Source organism: Rattus rattus, chromosome 4 (genome assembly GCF_011064425.1).
Source record: "Rattus rattus isolate New Zealand chromosome 4, Rrattus_CSIRO_v1, whole genome shotgun sequence".
In the NCBI taxonomy this organism is placed as follows: Eukaryota; Metazoa; Chordata; class Mammalia; order Rodentia; family Muridae; genus Rattus; species Rattus rattus.
The window spans coordinates 139266890-139288058 of record NC_046157.1 but is presented as its reverse complement, the minus strand read 5'-3'; the positions used below and the strand labels follow the sequence as shown (position 1 = coordinate 139288058).

At 40.0% G+C, this 21169-nt stretch overlaps 1 protein-coding gene across 1 annotated transcript in view; it reads right to left on the bottom strand.

The window, feature by feature from the left end:
• The window catches only part of Pth2r (parathyroid hormone 2 receptor), a 98214-nt gene that overhangs the window by 9103 nt on the left and 67942 nt on the right, over nucleotides 1–21169 (bottom strand). The window lies entirely within an intron of this gene.

Here is a 21169-nt window from a genome sequence, read left to right as displayed (position 1 = left end):
TCCTCATTTCTCAGCATCCCACCCTGCCTTCATGAATAGTTTACACCAAGAATCTTGAACAACTTTGCCTTCTGTCCTTGCCAGTCTCTCCTCTAAATGCATTATTTATTTATTATCTTTCTTCTTGAAAACAACCTGTGTGGGTGAGCCAAGGTCTCACTAGCTAATGAGAACAAGATTCAGATTCTATCCTTGGTGTTCGCCACCTACAGAATTCTGATTCCTTTATCCAGTCTTACAGATAAGTGAGGTCTATAAGTCTGTAAGGCTATAGTATCTTAAGACTTTCTGGGAGTAACCGTTTCTACCAGCACATTTCCCATCATTGCCTGCTTCTTGGAGTACCCACAGGTTCTCATGGAGGTGTCCAGCTCAAATGTCTGGAGTTCTCTACCTCCCTAGTGTCTCAGTAGTGTCCGAATCACATTCCCTTGGAACTGTTCAGCTACCTGCCCCTCACTCTATAGCCTGTGGGGATTTTTTTCATTCACTGTTCTGAACCCCAACTTGTCTTGACTATAGTTTCTTCAATCTTAGAATTCCGTATCAGTCCACTCAAGATATCATTGTGATAAGCAGCGGATCTCTCAGACCTGACTAACACTCTCAGCTCTCGGGACCTGCCTGTACTTGTTTTCCTTCCGAATGTTGGGCAGTGAGCCTTCGAGTTCCTGTGACTAGAAGACTGGAAATGATGCTGTGAACACCTAAGGCATTTTGATATGATCTAGTTAGATTCAGGAATTGCATTAACTGCACTTGCACAGCCTTGAAACTCTTGTCTAACATCTCTCTGAGAAGAAAATTACTTTCTGTTTTTAAGATGCAGTGTAAATCCCCCTGGAGAGTGCTTTCAGAATCAAGCTAACTTTGATCGTTCCTACTTCTTTGTATCTGGGAACCAAAACCAAGGTTCAAATGTAAAATTAAATCAGAGCGATAGATCATAAAATGGCCACAAATGCAAAAGTTTTATCACCATTCAGTTTAATACAGATCAGAGAAAAATTGCACCAGGCAATGAAATCCATTTGATATCCTATTAGTTCTGTCTCTCAAGTTTTCTCCTCTTGCCTATGACTAATCTATTTTACAGTTCTGTGGAGATAAAAGATGGTCTGTAAAAGCATAATTGGATTCATCTTCAGTGTGTTGTATAACAAAGTACCACAAAGTTACTGCCTTAAATGATGCCCATTTACTCCACTGCTATGCTGTGCTACAAGTGCACATCAACATAGCTGGCTCTTTGCCTCCAGGATCTCAAGACTGAAGTCAAGGTTTCAGCTAAGACTGGATTCACAGCTGGACCTAAGGTTCCCTTGTAAACTCATTCAGATTTCTAAAGATCTCCGTTGAATTTGTAGGTTTCTCTTTTTGGCTCTCAGCTAAGAGTCACTTGGACCCCATGGGCTTGCCTGTATATTCAAACTATAGACCTTCTTAGGCTTCCAGGACGGAGTTTCTATAAAATATTCAAAGAGTGACTAGTCCACTTTCTTAGTCATATAATGTAACCTAATCAAGGAAAGATTAACAAAGTCATCGTAAATCTTGCCCACAGAAACGATACCAAAAACAAGGGATCCCAAGGACCAGCATAGTCATCTGTCTCCCACAGTAAAGCATGCAAATTATACGCAGCAGATTGTAGAGGCCACTGACTGTAGCTTTGTAGACACTAACAAGTTTTGCAGTTTGCATCCATTTTTATATTCATTCCAGCATGCATTACTTAACTATATGGCTCTTTTGAACCAGGTAAAATGTTTCATCTCTTGCTTCATTAATTATGGAATTAAATAAAATGTCTGAACTGTAATGGATATATATATATATGTGCATATATACATTATTACATCCTCTTTTTAATTTATCCTGCAGAGCATATGACTAGCAAATGTACTCATAGCAGATTGGGCACCAGCAACTCTAGGCACTGATGTTTACCAGTGACGATGTGGTCACTTATACACGCTGCACAAATTTATAGCTTAACTTTCCACAAAGACACAGCTCATCTAATGAGATGACCAGGTATGTGGCAACTGATATGGATTTTCTGGCTTGCTGGGAGCATGGTGACAGCTCCATATACAAGAGAAATGCAAAGGAGTCAAGTGGTTTGAAGACATGGTGTCCTGTCTTCAGAAAATAGATGCCCGGTCATCATATTGTCTGGTCCTCATCATTCTCCAAGTAAATGAGTATGGAAAAATCTCTAGTTTTCTTTGGCAAATCATGTTTAGTTAAAACAAAAATGGCTGCAGGCTCCTGTGTATTCTAAGCCTTTCTTGATCCCTCCTGCCCTTAAATGAAGCTTTCTCTCATAGCTATGTAAATAGAGTTTTAATATGAATTCATTTCTTCGTGTATTTCCCTCACTTTAAGAAAAAAATTCTACGAGATCTCAGTCGCTTTGTCTCCCTTCCTTACTTCCTCTCTCCCTTCTTGCAAGAGTGAAATGTAACAAACAATACTGTTAGAAATTTTGGACCATGCTATTATAGCACCCTGTAGTCACCTCGCTTCTTGTAAGAAAAACATGTTATCATTTCCAGCTGTGGCTAGAAGCCCAAAGAAATAAAATATTCATGGAAAATTATTCCATGGGTGATTATTCACCTTTAAATCTCTCTGCCTTGCTGCCATGCTGTATTAGTTTTATCCTAAGTATTAAATATGATGTTTGTTTGACATTGAACAACAAGCCCAGTCAGAGGAAACATTCAAGTGTTCTTATCAGTAAACTCTTTCATACTTGTATTTTCCAAGTTCTGACAACTCCTCTTACTTGTTAAAGTAGATTAAAATAAGGTATAGAAGACCTTATTAATGGATATTGATTAGTTTAGTAATTTACTTAAAGCACTTGCACGTGCAGTCTATTTACCAAGCATGACTTCACTTGCTACCTGGAAAGAATTATCTGAGAGAAACAGCTGAAACAATGGGTTGTTTCCTCATCAACCCACTGACTGCCACATACACAACTGTAAAATCTTGCTTGCTTGCCTGCCCTACCTTGTGGCTTTAGAATATAAGATGAGAATACAAACTGGGCTCAGAATCGGTCTTGCAGGATCTATCCTGGCTTTGATCCACTAGTGACGTTTTTTCTCTTCCACTCCAATTGGCATCAGAGTGCTTGTTCCGAAAGGATTCTGTAAACATTTCTGGAGGCCCCAGTGAAATCTCCTTCACCAAGACCCCAGTTTTCCAGAGAGTCTGCATCTCCCAGGCCTCTCAGCCGACTGAAAGTCTTTGGAACTGGAGTTATGCCTCCCCAGTGGGATTCCAGGAAATTTGAAAAACTTCACTGCTGCTACACATAAAATAGCTTAAAGTTGTAGATGCCAACATGTGAATAAACCCCACACCCACACCAAGGCTGCTGTGAACTGTGGGAGCTGATCCGGACTAACCTCTAAAACCTACTGTCTCAAAACAACCTCAGAATGAAGACAACAGCTCAGCTCCAATACAGTTCTGCCTCCTGATAACCTTCTGACCCTATGGAAGTCCACCCATTGATCACCCCTTGGACCTCATCATACTGTGATGGAACTGCCCATGCTGATAAAACAGACTGTGACTCCTTTTAGAGATGGGCCTTTCTAGTAATGGCCTATGGATGAGAGACCAGATGACAAAAGAACAATTATGAACTGTGAGAAACCCATTGGTTAATATGGTTATATTGGTTATAACTGATAATTGGTTAATATTGATAATATTAAGTATTATTTTAATACTAGTAATGCATAGACTTTGCCATGAAAGGTTTCTGGAAAGGATCTCCCACAATGTGACAAGGAGTTAAAGCCATCATGAACCTTTAGGGAAACAAGGACAAATATTATGGGAACTGACCATATAAAGCCCTTCATCTAAAAAAGACATGTCTTAAAATGCTGGCTTTAGTAAGTGCCAGCCATGTGCTACTTTACCTATGTCACGATTGCTGCATATGCTTACGTGCAAGCCAGGTTACTTACCCTAGAGTGGGAATAAATAATGAAAGCCTGACCAGCAAAAGGAATGGGACATGTTTGGTTCACAGGACCATCTACACTAAACTAATTAAAAGAACAGTAGCTCCTAGCGCTACCTACTGGATCTGCTGCAGTGGTAATTACACTTACAAACAATATCCTTGACCTCTAACTTAGATGTGCTCATAGCAAGCAAGGTCCAGCAACCCTCACATCCATGGGATTCAAGAAAGAAGAGAACTCGTGTACTTTTACCAGTCCTTCTGGGAATGACTCTGACAGGGTTCATGACCACTGATGCCTCTGCAGTAAGGCATCCGGAAGCTCATCATGGACAGCTCTCTGCTCAGATCACGTAGAGTGTAACTATTGTTCAGGAAAGCTTAGTCACTCTTCAGAATGAAATATTTATTGGCAACAATCGTCCTCCAAAGTCCTAGAGGATTAACACTGAAAAGGAGGCAGGAATAGTGTGAGAAAAACGCCAAAAGGGTATTTAAAAGGATTCAGGCTGGAAGTACAAGCAAGAGGCAATTCAGATGACATGGCAGTACCAACCCATTTCTTTAAGATAAATCCATAAGATGTAGAAGATGAAGAGGAGGGAACAGCATAGGATAAGATATAAAAGATCAATTATTAGATACTGCCTTGTTGATTTTCTTTAGCGGTTTAAAGAACAGTTTGCACTGCCTATTTGACAAGCTCTCGCTACCTACAACAGAATAAAGCCAGAGAAATTGCTGAAACCATAGGTGATTGCTCCTAACACCTGACGACTGTCAGATGTGTAAGGCATTGCTTCTTTATCTGCCCTACCTTTTAGCTTTTTAATATAAAATGAGAATAACTAACTGGGCCCAGGATCAAAACCTTTCCAGGGTTATTCTGTCTTTGGCCCCCTGGGGATATTTCCTCTCTTTCACTCTCATTTCTGTGCAGTGCTTAATTCCAGAAAGATTCCTGCAACAAGAGGAACTGAGTTGTAATTTAAAAGGAAAATGTTCATCATCGTTGGCTAACTCTCATAGATTTTTTTCGTCTCCACATTGACCTTGTTTTAAAATAACCTACAGTAAACCGTCCTTCGTGTGCCACTGAGAGAAACTGGGTGAAGGGCTTTTTATAGCTGCTTGTTTGTAAATCAGAATGACGCCACCTCAACATCTGATTTGTTAACTTCTCATCATTTTAAAGCACTATATCATCTAGATCATCTAAGAGATTAAGTGTAAATTTTGAATGTCTATGTCAATGTGTGTGTATGTGTATATACGTGTATGTTTGTGCATGTGTGTATGTATGTATGTTTGTGCATGTGTGTGTATGTGGTGTGTGTATGTGTGTGTGTGGTGTGTGTGTATGTGTGTTGTATGTGGTGTGTGTATGTGTATGTATGTTTGTGCATGTAGGTGTGTATGTGGTGTGTGTGTGTGTGTGTATGTGGTGTGTAAAGAAGAGGGGGGAGGAAAGGGAGACAGAGAATACATGGGCATATGAATGTCAAGTGACAAGCTTGCTCCATGACGTTCTTCTGGAGAGACTATATTATCCCTGAAAAATGTTTTTAGTCTTTCAGAGGAATGTGCATGGAAATGTGTTTATTAACCACGTTAGATACCACTGCTGAGACATTTAATGTTGCTTTAAATTTGTATTGCTTTCCTTTACAAAAGATAAGTGAATATGTATGAGATAAAGCTAATAAAAGAGAAACGTTTCGCAAAAGTTTGAAAAATACCAAAACGGTTGGTGATTACATGTTGTTTGAATGGAAACGGCTCCCATAGAATCACAGGGACTGGTATTATTGGAGGGTGACCTTGTTAGAGGAAGTGTCACTAGAGGATGGGCTTTGAGGTGTTAGAAGCCCGAGCCAAGCCCAGTGGCTGACTTATCTCTTCCTGCTCCCTGTGGATCCAGATGCAGAACTCTCAGCCTTCTCTCCAGCACCACGTTTGTCCATGTGCCACTATGATTCTCAGCACAGTGATAACGAATGAAACCTCTGAACTGTAAGCCAGGCCCAGTTAAGTCTTTTCTGTATAAGAGTTGCCATGGCTGGCTTCAGCCTCGGAACTGGCTGGAGTTAAGTTAAATGTTGTCTAATTGTCGTTTTACTTTTTAATCCTCACTCCTACCCTGGAGAACCTGTTGACTGACTGAGCTGGCTTGATCAAATGGAGCCTCAACGTTGGAGCGCCAGTAAGCGGGATACAGAGAAGGATACCGTAGGAACTGAAAGCACGTGTGAAGGAAAGTAAAGAAGATTTGGGCCTGTGGTAAATAAACCTTGTAAGAAGGGACAAGGTAATGGTAAAGTGCTTTTGTGTATGTGTTCTTTAGAGTTATGCTAAAATCTAGAGAAGCAAAGCTAATTCTCATAGATGCTTTTAGTCTTTGGAGTCTGACTAGAGACAGTTTACACCCTAGACATAAGAGAAAATGGGTTTGTGAAAAGCAGTCCTCCCAGACTCTCCAGGGATGCTTTGGTAAAAGAGAAGGAAAATGAGCGCTTTTTCAAAGTTCTCCTAGAGACAGAAGGAGGTCAGGAGAAGAAGGTCCTGCCTCCTTGCTGGCTCCTACTGGAGAAATGCTTATTTCTGCTTCTGGGTCCCTTAGGAAGGATATCTGGATCCCTGTGGTGGAACATCATCTAGTTCTCTTCGCTCTGTCTATTGTGTACCAATCTGCCCATGTCTGTCAGTTTATGTCTGTGGTTTTTTTGTTTTTGTTTTTGTTTCATTGCTTGAACGTTCTATGTTTCATGTTCAAAAGGAAAAATGGTTAAAACTTTATCTGCTGGTTGTTCACCCCTTAATTTAGTTTTAACTCATAAAAAAAAAAAAAAAAAAAAAAAAAACCTCAATTGGCCTTTTGAGCCCTGCACCCGGAGATAGGAGTCTAGTGCAGCTGGAGAAGCCTTGCCTGAGGTTGACTGTCTGCACAAGCCACTCTTGAAGGGGCCAGCAGCTTCTCAACTTCTATGGTAAGGGAGCTGCTAGCTGTTTTTCCTAGAAAAACATCTCTGTGATTGTGTTTATTGGCTTCAACAGGTGACAAGGTGCTCCTCTCTTGAAATTACAGCCAGAAAATGGAAGAAAATTGTGTTTGGTCTAAATATATAAGACGTGTGTAGCCACTTCACTTTTGTTTAACTGGTTCTAAAAGTATGAATATGTTCTGCATGTCTTGGCTATAGATTATTGGCTTATGAGTTATTGGCTATGATTAAAAATTTGTAACATTGGTAACTGGTAACCCAGGGCTGGAGTCATTCAGACAACAGCATGTGGCATGAGCCAACCCAGGGAAACAGGTCTCTAAAGATACCTCTAAATTGGGGAATATTTGATGTAATTCTCCTAGAAACCAGATTTATAAAAGATAGGATTTAGGGCAGTGTCTCTTTGTTGAGGAATTAGAGCCTGCACCATCGAGCATTCATGTGCAGGAATTGGCAGTCAAACTTTGTAGCATGGGACTGACGCACTTGGTCATTTTGGAGTGACTGAATTGTTTGTTGGAGGTTAAGTTTTGCTTTTCAAAGATGTGTCTGTGCTCTGGTGTTGCAAGGGAAAGTTGAAGATTGTGGTTAAACTGCCAGTGTTCCATTGGCTGCAGTTTGCAGTTCAATTACAGGCTCAGGATTCTAACTCACACATATTTGTAACTAATTAAAAAATCAAGCAGGTGGAGATTGCTGCAGGATTTGCAAAGGGTTGATGAGGCTGTAGAACTTGTGAAACCATTACAGCCTGTTTGCTTACTCCAATTGCCATTTCAGGAAATGCATATAGAATTATTATGGATTTGGAGGATTGTTTTTATACTGTTTTTTTTTTTGTTTTTTTTTGTTTTTTGCATCCTGGTGGTTGTAAAGGGTTTGCATTTAGAGAGCTTGCTTGTAATTTTGGAGAGCCCATGAAATGATATCATTGAAAAGTTTTGAAAAAATGGCTAATAGCCCCACATTATGTAAAAAATGTTGTCACTGTTTCAATACAAGAAGTTAGGACTTTGAATCTTCCAGTGTATATTATCCATTATATAGATACTTTACTAGCATCCCTCTGAAAGAGTTTAACTACAATACAAGCCTTTGCTCTATACAATGGGCTTTAAATTTTTGGAGTAGTTGTTGCTCCCGAAAAGATTCAAAGGCAATATCTTTTTCAATATTTGGGACATCAGTTATTATCCTAAACAAATTGTGGCACAGAAAATTCAAATAAGAAAAGATAGTTTACTTACTTTAGATTATTTTTAGAAGCTTCTAGAAGATGTTAATTGGCTAGGACCTTACCCCAAGAGGACTTAAGCCTCTATTTGATATTCTTAAGGGGGATGCAAATCCTAATCCCCTTCAACAATTAATCAGTCAATGATGAGGGACTAATAGCTCTGCAGAAAGTGGAGGAAGCTATTAGTCAATAACAGATACATTATATAGACTATGATCAATTGTTGGCTATTTGCATTCTTGCTATGCACCCGCAGCAGTCCTTTGGCAAAAGGGAGCAATAATGTGGATTTATCTTTTTTCCTCTCCAAGTAAACTTTGAACACCCTACTGTGAAGTTGTTACTGTGTTAATACAGAATTGTAGGATAGAATCATGAAAGTATTTTGGAAATAATATCTTAAGAACCTGATAAAATATCCTTATTCCAAACAGCAATTAAATTAGTTATTGCAGAATACTGATATTTGGCCTATTGCATGTGCAAACTTTTTAGGCAAAATTGATAGTTTTCCTCTCTACATGCTTTTATATTTCCTGGAAATATAAAAAAAAAAAAGCTGCTTTAACAGGAGAAGTAACTAAAAATGTTAATTAGCCATTGCCTACATTGTTTTTCTATGCTTGGTGTTTCAAGTCAGACTAAAACAGATAATGGAACTGGCTATTGCAGTCAAGCATTTGAGATGTTCTGTCAACAATTAATATTACCCATATTACTGGAATTCTTTATAATCCTCAAGGACAAGGAATTGTAAAATAGGTATTGTGAAACTTTAAAACAGTATCTTCATAAAATAAAAGGGGGGAATTATATCCTTATATACCACACAATTATTTAAATAATGCTCTTCTTATTTTAAATTTTAAAACTTGAATGCCAAGGAACTCTCTGAGTGTCTATGGCACCCTATAACTAGGTATACTTATGCCTAGGTGAAATGGAAGGATCCATTTAATGGGCCTATGGCATGATCCTGATCAGGTATTACTATGGGGAAAAGGACAGGTTTGTGTTCTTTCCTCAGGATGCTTCAGGAGTGTGCTAGCTGCCAGAGTGATTGGTGAGACATGCTGATGCTGGGACAAAAGACGGTGCTAACTTTAAGCTTGCCGAGTGCCCTGGCAAGGATAATGGAAAGCTATATTGGACATATGTTCCTGACCCACTTTTTGCTTGCCTATATCCCAGATTGAGCATGCTGCCTTGCTTCAAGTTTTTAGACCTTGTGGGACAGAGAACATAGAGACTGTGGAAGCTGCCTTCAAAAAAATTAATCAAATAAGAGAAGTTATAATGACTCTTTCCTTTAATGTGACCAGTTATTCTAATTCAATCATTGACTGGTCTAGAAATCAATCCAATATTGGAAATAACAGTCTTCATTTGGAAAACTGATCTAGGACATTTTCAGGGACACTGCCTTATATGAAGTTACATTTGCAGTGGATAAAATTGATACAGGATCTGGATTTTGAAGGAATGTTAGTGCATGTGTTAAAACTCCTAATCTTTTATTAATTGGTTTTGTTAAAATTACTTTTGTTTATTACACAGTATTTAATGTAAGTTGTATTGATTATACACTTTCTAATTTTGTTAATGTATTGAAATCTGACATGTTTGTTATGATGGTCTATCAACCAGCTTCTGTTTTACTGCTTGTGAGTATTACAGGACCCTGGTATTTTGAGTGAGTCATGCTTTAAGCAGAAGCAAGAGGTGAGTGGGATAATAGCTAGCACCACTGCTTCTGCAATTGCTTTGACACAAGAAGTTAAGACAGCTACTTTTGTTAATCATTTAGCAAAAAACATTTCTAATGTTTTGAGTATTCAAGAAGATTTAGGCATTTGGAACAATGGATTGATGCTCTTTATGATACTATTCAAATTATTGGAGAGGAGTTTCAAAGTTTAAGAGTAAGCCATCTTGAGTCATGCTAAATACCAACGGATTTGCATTACTTCTAAAATTTACATGACAGTCACTATAATTGGGAAAAAGTTCAAAGACACTGGCAGAGTATTTGGCACAATTCTAATACCTCTCTGGATGTTTTAATTTTGCATACTGAGATTATTAATTTAAAGAATGCTGTTCCACTAAGCTTTGCTGCAGATATTGCTGATAAAACTATTTGTGGCCTGAGGTCAGTATTTTCATCTTGGTCAAGCTTCAAGCTTCCTGCCCATTGTGATAAAGCTTGTCTTTAACAACAGCAATATGTTGGCCACCAAAATACATGGCTTGAAACTAAAAATGGACCCCCATACAGAGTTATTAATTTAACCGGTTGGCAAGCCAAGGATAGATAAGATTCTGTACAGAGCCTTACCAACCTAAGACATAATAGCTTTGCTTTTGAAAATGCATATTCCATGATGTGTGAGGAAGGCATTCTTGTCATAACGACCTAAGACAAGCTCAGTCTTGTGTTTATGAAATAAATAAGGGGGAGATGTAGAGAACCTTTTGGAGTCACTTGCTTCTAGACAGTTGGTGGGAATTTGACATTATCAGGACAAAAGAAATAAGCTCAAAGCAGAAATCTGACTTTGGGCCTGGACTCAGGAAATAGGCCTGGATTAAGAACATTTACATTTGAGTCAACGCAGAGCTCAGAACAGGCCCAGCAGAAACATGTGTGTTGTCTTGGCCATCCTGATTAGCCCCTAGAAAGGTGTGTACAGGATTTTGTTTATTGCCTTGCTTGTTCCTTCACTCAGAACTGATCTTATTATTCTGCATGTAATTAAAGTCGTATTAAAGCAGATTGGAAAATAATAAATCTGTTTCAGCCTCAGAACTGACTGGAGTCATATTTTAAAAAAAAAAGTTTCCATGGTCATGGTATTTCTTCACAGCAATAGAAATTCTAACTAAGGCAGAAATTGGTACCAAAAACTGAGGTATTGCTGGTATAGGCCTGTAACCATGCTTTTGTTTGTAGAAATGTGTACTTTGGGACTTTGGATTAGAAAAACAGTTAAAAATTTTAAGTGGGGCTTAATGGGCTATATTAGTAGGAACATGGAAGACAGTGGTGTCTGAGGGTGATTTGAACTGTAGGGGCCTGACTCAGGAGGTTTCAAAGGAGAAGAACTTTAGTATGTGGTCTAGAGACTGTTCTTGTGATATTTTGGCTAGGAATGCAGCTGCATTTTGCTCTTGTGCAAAAAATCTGCCTGAGACTAAATTAAAGAGTTTTGGATAAATTGTGTTGGCAGATGACACCTCAAAATAGCCTTATATAGACTCGGTCTTTGGTTATTGATATGGTCACATAGATTTATAAAGAGAATAAGAGAGGTGAACAAGGAAAAATACAAAATGTACAGTTGGAATAGAAACAGAGCACCAGGCCGTGTAAACAGATCAAAGAAAAGTCTGATGCTGTATGGAGTAAAGGGAGTGGTGGCCCCACCCAGCTTAGCTTCCAACTTACAAAAAGGAATTAAGGAAACACTTAGAGCCGAGTGTGGTGGAACACACCTTTACTCCCAGGACTGGGGATGACAAGGCAGGGAAATTTCAGAGTTCAAGGCTAGCCTGGTCTACAGAGCAAGTTCCAGTGCAGCCAAGCTTATACAGTGAAGGAAAACATCAAAAACATATCTGGTAGACATAAGGAACCAATTCCACAGCAAGCAGCAGAACTTAACAGCTTCAGCTGCGTGGTTCTGAGTTTAAAGTCAAGGATACATGGAATCTCCCTCCTAAGTAAGGAAAGCCACTGGTCTCAGGTACATCAGGGATGTCCCTGCATGGAGACCTAGAAAGGCCATTACATGAAACTATAACTGTGAAGCCGGGATTGCCTTGGGAAGCCCAAGACATTGGAGAGGCCAGACTCATGGGACACTTGCCAAGGAAAGCTGCTAACAAAGGAGTGGAACCAGCCCAGGAGAAAGATGTGGGTTGCAGTCAACAAAGCTAAAAGGAGCTGGAGATCTGAAGAGCTCTCTGACATCAGACATAGAGATGCAGAGTTCAGCATTTGCCTAGCTGAGTTTTGGTCTTGCTTTAGTCCATTATTACCTCATTATGTTCCCTTTCCACCCTTTTGAAATGCTAATGTATATTCTGTGCCATTATATGTTGGAAGTATGTTATCTGCTTTCCTATTTTGAGTTTATAAAAGTTACAGCTAAGAGATTGACAAGCATCTCTGAAGAGACTTGAAATTTTATAATTTTAAACCGGATTGAGATGGTTAAAGACTGTGAAGGCTTTAATGTTGGACTAAATTTATTTTGCATTAAGATATAGCTACAAACTTATGGGAGCAAGGGAGTGAAATGTGGTAGTTTGAATAAAATGCCCCCCATAGACTCATAGAGTATGTCATGATTGGAGGCATGGCCTTGTTAGAGTAGGTGTGGCTTTATTCGAGGAAGTATAACACTGGCAGGTCGGCTTTGAGATTTTAAAAGCTCAAGCCAGTCCAGTGGCTCACGGTCTCTTCCTGCTCCTTCCTTGCATGCCACCATGCTTCCCACCATGATGATAACAGACTAGACCCCTGAAATGCAAGCAAGCCCCAACTAAAGTATTGCTGTAAGATTCAAACTTTAAGAACAAAGGCAGCCTTAGGGAAACACTAGGTGACTGGGACTTTAACATACTGTCCAAAGAATTTAGGATAATACCCTGTTCCAGGAAATGAGCTAATTGCCCTTAGCAGTCCTCCATATGCATGAATGAGCTAACCAAGAAAAGGGAAGGGCCCTTAGCAGTCCCCCATCCACATGCCAAAGATATCTCGCCATTGATGAATGTAAGGGCCAATGTGCCAAAGATATCTTGCCATTGATGAATGGTCATCAAGGACCAACTCATGCTGTTGCCAAAGGCTGTCCTCCACAAGTATAAAAAATGTGTGCTTTTGTCATTCAGGGTCACCTCTGTCCCGATTACAGGGCCACCCCAGTGCACTGGATCATTAAACCTCTTGCTCGATTGCATCACTCTCTGTCTCTGTGGTTTTGTGAGTGGAACCTCCCAGACGTAGAGCTGATCGGGTCCTACATTGCTGTGGTCATGGTATCTTTCTACAGCAATAGAACATGCACATTTAAGAAGTCCAGTCTTGGCCACCTCCCGCCCCATTCTCTTGCTGGTCGGGCCAGGCCCCGCATGTTCCACGAGAGCCCGGCAGACTGACAGGGAGAGAGAGAGCGAGCGAAAGAGAGAGAGAGAGAGAGAGAGAGAGAGAGAGAGAGAGAGAGAGAAAGGAGAGACAGAAAGAGAGAGAGAAAGGAGGGGAGGAGGATGATTCAGGGAGTAGGAGCTGGGGAGCCCTGCTGCGCTACAGAAAACTTCTGATGGCTTGGTGAAGAGAAGAAAAACGTCAGATAGGCCGAAGTACTGTCATACTGGAAGTCCCACACCCGGGGATCCCGGGCCGCAGCAGCTCTCTGCTCCCAGACCCCGTGGGAGAGAGACCTCACCGCCTGGTCAGGAGGGCACTCCTGAGGCTGCAGAGCAGAAGAGACCACCAACACTGCCCACCCCTGCCCACATCCCTGGCCCAAGAGGAAACTGTACAAGGCCTCTGGGTTCCTATGGGGGAGGGCCCAGGAGCGGCAGGACCCCTGCCTGAGACACCGCCGGAACCTGAAGGAAACAGACAAACAGATAAACAGTTCTCTGCACCCAAATCCCGTGGGAGGGAGAGCTAAACCTTCAGAGAGGCAGACACACCTGCGAAACCAGAAGAGACTGCTCTCTACACACATTACTGATTCCAGAGGAAAACACCAAAATCCATCTAGAACCCTGGTGCACGGAGACTCCCCGGAAGGGGCGGCGAGATCTTCCTGGTTGCTGCCACTGCTGAGAGCCTGTGGGCAGCACCCCCGAGAGCCGAACTTGAGCCTCGGGACCACAGGTAAGACCAACTTTTCTGCTGCAAGTGACCTGCCTGGTGAACTCAAGACACAGGTCCACAGGAACAGCTGAAGACCTGTAGAGAGGAAAAACTACACGCCCGAAAGCAGAACACTCTGTCCCCATAACTGACTGAAAGAGAGGAAAACAGGTCTACAGCACTCCTGACACACAGGCCTATAGGACAGTTTAGCCACTGTCAGAAATAGCAGAACAAAGTAACACTAGAGATAATCTGATGGCGAGAGGCAAGCACAGGAAACCAAGCAACAGAAACCAAGACTACATGGCACCATCGAGCCCAATTCTCCCATCAAAACAAACATGGAATATCCAAACACACCAGAAAAGCAAGATCTAGATTCAAAAATCATATTTGACCATGATGCTGAGGACTTCAAGAAAGACGAAGAACTCCCTTTAGAGAACAAGTAGAAGCCTACAGAGGGAATCGAAAAAATGCCTGAAAGAATTCCAGGAAAACATAAATAAACAAGTAGAAGCCCATAGAGAGGAGACACAAAAATCCCTGAAAGAATTCCAGAAAACACAATCAAACAGTTGAAGGAATTAAAAATGGAAATTGAAGCAATCAAGAAAGAACACATGGAAACAACCTTGGATATAGAAAACCAAAAGAAGAGACAAGGAGCTGTAGATACAAGCTTCACCAACAGAATACAAGAGATGGAAGAGAGAATCTCAGGAGCAGAAGATTCCATAGAAATCATTGACTCAACTGTCAAAGATAATGTAAAGCAGAAAAAGCTACTGGTCCAAAACATACAGGAAATCCAGGACTCAATGAGAAGATCAAACCTAAGGATAATAGGTATAGAAGAGAGTGAAGACTCCCAGCTCAAAGGACCAGTAAATATCTTCAACAAAATCATAGAAGAAAACTTCCCTAACCTAAAGAAAGAGATACACATAGGCATACAAGAAGCCTACAGTACTCCAAATAGATTGGACCAGAAAAGAAACACCTCCCGCACATAATAGTCAAAACACCAAACGCACAAAAATAAAGAAAGAATATTAAAAAAGTAAGGGAAAAAAGGTCAAGTAACATATAAAGGCAGACCTATCAGAATCACACCAGACTTTTTCACAGAAACTATGAAGGCCAGAAGATCCTGGACTGATGTCATACAGACCCTAAGAGAACACAAATGCCAGCCCAGGCTACTGTATCCTGCAAAACTCTCAATTAACATAGATGGAGAAACCAAGATATTCCATGACAAAACCAAATTTACACAATATCTTTCTACAAATCCAGCACTACAAAGGATAATAAATGGTAAAGCCCAACATAAGGAGGCAAGCTATACCCAAGAAGAGGCAAGAAACTAATCGTCTTGGCAACAAAACAAAGAGAAGAAAAGCACACAAACATAACACATCCAAATATGAATATAACAGGAAGCAATAATCACTATTCCTTAATATCTCTCAACATCAATGGCCTCCACTCCCCAATAAAAGGACATAGATTAACAAACTGGATACGCAACGAGGACCCTGCATTCTGCTGCCTACAGGAAACACACCTCAGAGACAAAGACAGACACTACCTCAGAGTGAAAGGCTGGGAAACAACTTTCCAAACAAATGGTCGGAAGAAGCAAGCTGGAGTAGCCATTCTAATATCAAATAAAATCAATTTTCAACTAAAAGTCATCAAAAAAGATAAGGAAGGACACTTTATATTCATCAAAGGAAAAAATCCACCAAGATGACCTCTCAATCCTAAATATCTATGCCCCAAATACAAGGGCACCTACATACATAAAAGAAACCTTACTAAAGCTCAAAACATACATTGCACCTCACACAATAATAGTAGGAGATTTCAACACCCCACTCTCATCAATGGACAGATCATGGAAACAGAAATTAAACAGAGACGTAGACAGACTAAGAGAAGTCATGAGCCAAATGGACTTAACGGATATTTATAGAACATTCTGCCCTAATGCAAAAGGATTTACCTTCTTCTCAGCTCCTCATGGTACTTTCTCCAAAATTGACCATATAATTGGTCAAAAAACGGGCCTCAACAGGTACAGAAAGATAGAAATAATCCCATGCGTGCTATCGGACCACCACGGCCTAAAGCTGGTCTTCAATAACAATAAGGGAAGAATGCCCACATATACGTGGAAATTGAACAATGCTCTACTCAATGATAACCTGGTCAAGGAAGAAATAAAGAAAGAAATTAAAAACTTTTTAGAATTTAATGAAAATGAAGGTACAACATACCCAAACTTATGGGACACAATGAAAGCTGTGCTAAGAGGAAAACTCATAGCGCTGAGTGCCTGCAGAAAGAAACAGGAAAGAGCATATGTCAGCAGCTTGACAGCACACCTAAAAGCTCTAGAACAAAAAGAAGCAAATACACCCAGGAGGAGTAGAAGGCAGGAAATAATCAAACTCAGAGCTGAAATCAACCAAGTAGAAACAAAAAGAACCATAGAAAAAATCAACAGAACCAAAAGTTGGTTCTTTGAGAAAATCAACAAGATAGATAAACCCTTAGCCAGACTAACAAGAGGACACAGAGAGTGTATCCAAATTAACAAAATCAGAAATGAAAAGGGAGACATAACTACAGATTCAGAGGAAATTCAAAAAATCATCTGATTCTACTACAAAAGCCTATATTCAACAAAACTTGAAAATCTGCAGGAAATGGACAATTTCTAGACAGATACCAGGTACCGAAGTTAAATCAGGAACAGATAAACCAGTTAAACAACCCCATAACTCCTAAGGAAATAGAAGCAGTCATTAAAGGTCTCCTAACCAAAAAGAGCCCAGGTCCAGACGGGTTTAGTGCAGAATTCTATCAGACCTTCATAGAAGACCTCATACCAATATTATCCAAACTATTCCACAAAATTGAAACAGATGGAGCACTACCTAATTCCTTCTATGAAGCCACAATTACTCTTATACCTAAACCACACAAAGACCCAACAAAGAAAGAGAACTTCAGACCAATTTCCCTTATGAACATCGACGCAAAAATACTCAACAAAATTCTGGCAAACCGAATCCAAGAGCACATCCAAACAATCATCCACCATGATCAAGTAGGCTTCATCCCAGGCATGCAGGGATGGTTTAATATACTGAAAACCATCAACGTGATCCATTATATAAACAAACTGAAAGAACAAACCACATGATCATTTCATTAGATGCTGAGAAAGCATTTGACAAAATTCTACACCCCTTCATGATAAAAGTCCTGGAAAGAATAGGAATTCAAGGCCCATACCTAAACATAGTAAAAAGCCATATACAGCAAAACCAGTGGCTAACATTAAACTAAATGGAGAGAAACTTGAAGCAATCCCACTAAAATCAGGGACTAGACAAGGCTGCCCACTCTCTCCCTACTTATTCAATATAGTACTTGAAGTTCTAGCCAGAGCAATCAGACAACAAAAGGAGGTCAAGGGGATACAGATGGGAAAAGAAGAAGTCAAAATATCACTATTTGCAGATGATATGATAGTATATTTAAGTGATCCCAAAAGTTCCACCAGAGAACTACTAAAGCTGATAAACAACTTCAGGAAAAGTGGCTGGGTATAAAATTAACTCAAATAAATCAGTAGCCTTCCTCTACAAAAGAGAAAAGCGAGAAAAGAAATTGGGGAAACGACACCCCGAATAGACCCAAATAATATAAAGTACCTCGGTGTGACTTTTAACCGAAAGTAAAAAATTTGTACAACAAGAACTTCAAGACTCTGAAGAAAGAAATTGAAGAAGACCTCAGAAGATGGAAAGATCTCCCATGCTCATGGATTGGCAGGATTAATATAGTTAAAATGGCCATTTTACCAAAAGCGATCTACAGATTCAATGCAATTCCCATCAAAATACCAATCCAATTCTTCAAAGAGTTAGACAGAACAATTTGCAAATTCATCTGGGATAACAAAAAACCCAGGATAGCTAAAACTATCCTCAACAATAAAAGGACTTCAGGGGGAATTGCTATCCCTGAACTCAAGCAGTATTACAGAGCAACAGTGATAAAAACTGCATGGTATTGGTACAGAGACAGACAGATAGACCAATGGAATAGAATTGAAGACCCAGAAATGAACCCACACACCTATGGTCACTTGATTTTTGACAAAGGAGCCAAATCCATCCAATGGAAAAAAAGATAGCATTTTCAGCAAATGGTGCTGGTTCAACTGGAGGTCAACATGTAGAAGAATGCAGATCGATCCATGCTTATCACCCTGTACAAAGCTTAAGTCCAAGTGGATCAAGGACCTCCACATCAAACCAGACACACTCAAACTAATAGAAGAAAAACTAGGGAAGCATCTGGAACACATGGGCACTGGAAAAAATTTCCTGAACAGAACACCAATGGCTTATGCTCTAAGATCAAGAATCAACAAATGGGATCTCATAAAACTGCAAAGCTTCTGTAAGGCAAAGGACACTGTGGTTAGGACAAAACGGCAACCAACAGATTGGGAAAAGATCTTTACCAATCCTACAACAGATAGAGGCCTTATATCCAAAATATACAAAGAACTCAAAAAGTTAGACCGCAGGGAGACAAATAACCCTATTAAAAAATGGGGTTCAGAGCTAAACAAAGAATTCACAGCTGAGGAATGCCGAATGGCTGAGAAACACCTAAAGAAATGTTCAACATCTTTAGTCATCAGGGAAATGCAAATCAAAACAACCCTGAGATTTCACCTCACACCAGTGAGAATGGCTAAGATCAAAAACTCAGGTGACAGCAAATGCTGGCGAGGATGCAGAGAAAGAGGAACACTCCTTCATTGTTGGTGGGGTTGCAGACTGGTACAACCATTCTGGAAATCAGTCTGGAGGTTCCTCAGAAAATTGGACATTGAACTGCCTGAGGATCCAGCTATACCTCTCTTGGGCATATACCCAAAAGATGCCCCAACATATAAAAAAGACACGTGCTCCACTATGTTCATCGCAGCCTTATTTATAATAGCCAGAAGCTGGAAAGAACCCAGATGCCCTTCAACAGAGGAATGGATACAGAAAATGTGGTACATCTACACAATGGAATATTACTCAGCTATCAAAAACAACGACTTTATGAAATTCATGTAGGCAAATGGTTGAACTGGAAAATATCATCCTGAGTGAGCTAACCCAATCACAGAAAGACATACATGGTATGCACTCACTGATAAGTGGCTATTAGCCCAAATGCTTGAATTTCCCTAGATGCCTAGAACAAATGAAACTCAAGACGGATGATCAAAATGTGAAGGCTTCACTCCTTCTTTAAAAGGGGAACAAGAATACCCTGGGCAGGGAAGAGAGAGGCAAAGATTAAAACAGAGACTAAAGGAACACCCATTCAGAGCCTGCCCCACATGTGGCCCATACATATACAGCCATCCAATTAGACAAGATGGATGAAGCAAAGAAGTGCAGACCGACAGGAGCCGGATGTAGATCGATCCTGAGAGACACAGCCAGAATACAGCAAATACAGAGGCAGCAAACCACTGAACTGAGAACGGGACCCCCGTTGAAGGAATCAGAGAAAGAACTGGAAGAGCTTGAAGGGGCTTGAGACCCCATATGTACAACAATGCCAAGCAACCAGAGCTTCCAGAGACTAAGCCACTATCTAAAGACTATACATGGACTGACCCTGGACTCTGACCTCATAGGTAGCAATGAATATCCTAGTAAGAGCACCAGTGGAAGGGGAAGCCCTGGGTCCTGCTAAGACTGAACCCCCAGTGAACTAGACTGTCGGGGGAGGGCGGCAATGGGGGGGATGGTGGGGAGGGGAACACCCATAAGGAAGGGGGGAGGGAAGGGATGTTTGCCCGAAACCGGGAAAGGAATAGCACTTTTCGAAATGTATATAAGAAATATTCAAGTTAATAAAAAAAAAAAAAAAGTCCAGTCTTAAGTGTTAAGATTAACACTATTGAATCAAGAACATGAATTTCATCTTCTCAAGTCTGCTTTGGAAGTAAAGTTTGATAATCTGGGGTCTCAAAAATTGAAACTGAACTGAATTTCCAAATTGTTGCTGAGTAGTTTCTCAAATAAGAAACATATTTCCCATTGTGTATTTATATGTGGCTTAACTCTGGACACTATTCAGCTATGGAAAAATAGCCAGTTAGCTGAAAACCTGCATTCCCTGAGTCCTGTGAGGAAAGACATAGAACTCTAATGAACAACTTGGAAATTTAAAATATTTCTGGATATCAGATTATTTAAAAGTTATTCTGAATTCTGAATAGTAGCTTACTTAAATTCTTAATAAATTGTTCTCTTCAATTATTCTAAGAAACAATCCCCTGGGATTTTTTAGATGTTATTCATCATCCTCCTTCCTTACCCAAGTTTCTCAAAATTCTTGGGCAAACGTGTAGTCTTTGCTGCTAGACAGCAAAGGCTGACTACATGTCAGAGGGGAAGGAATCAGCAAAAAACTTGGAGGAGGCTTGTGAAATAAAATCAAAATACTGAACATGTTTTTTCTTCCACTATTTGAGACAGTACTTCACAGCAAGCTGAGGCAGAAGTTGTTAACTGATTTAAGCAATATGAAACCTTGTCCCCATCCACCTGATTGCTAGACATGTGAGTTTAATTAGATAGAGGCCATTAGTACTCAGAATTAACAAAATGATCACTAGCAGGAATGGGCACTCCCTTAAAATGACTTGATAGAGATTATGAACACTCAATTTGTCCTTTTCTTCATGAAAGACTAAGTAATAAAATTCCTCTAATTAATGGGTTTGAAAAGTTCTTAAAATTTATATTTGAGAGCTATCAATTCACCAAAGATTAGGTGTAATAAAACAAATGCACCCACTTGATTATTTTCAGTAAGGACATATTTTCAACTTAGACAACCACCTAAGATACTCACCAGGAGATTTTTGTGTTAATTTGTACAATTCGTAGAAAATTAACAGCCTGCTAATAACAGACAAAAATATGCAGAGAATTCAGGCACAGGAAGAAGGT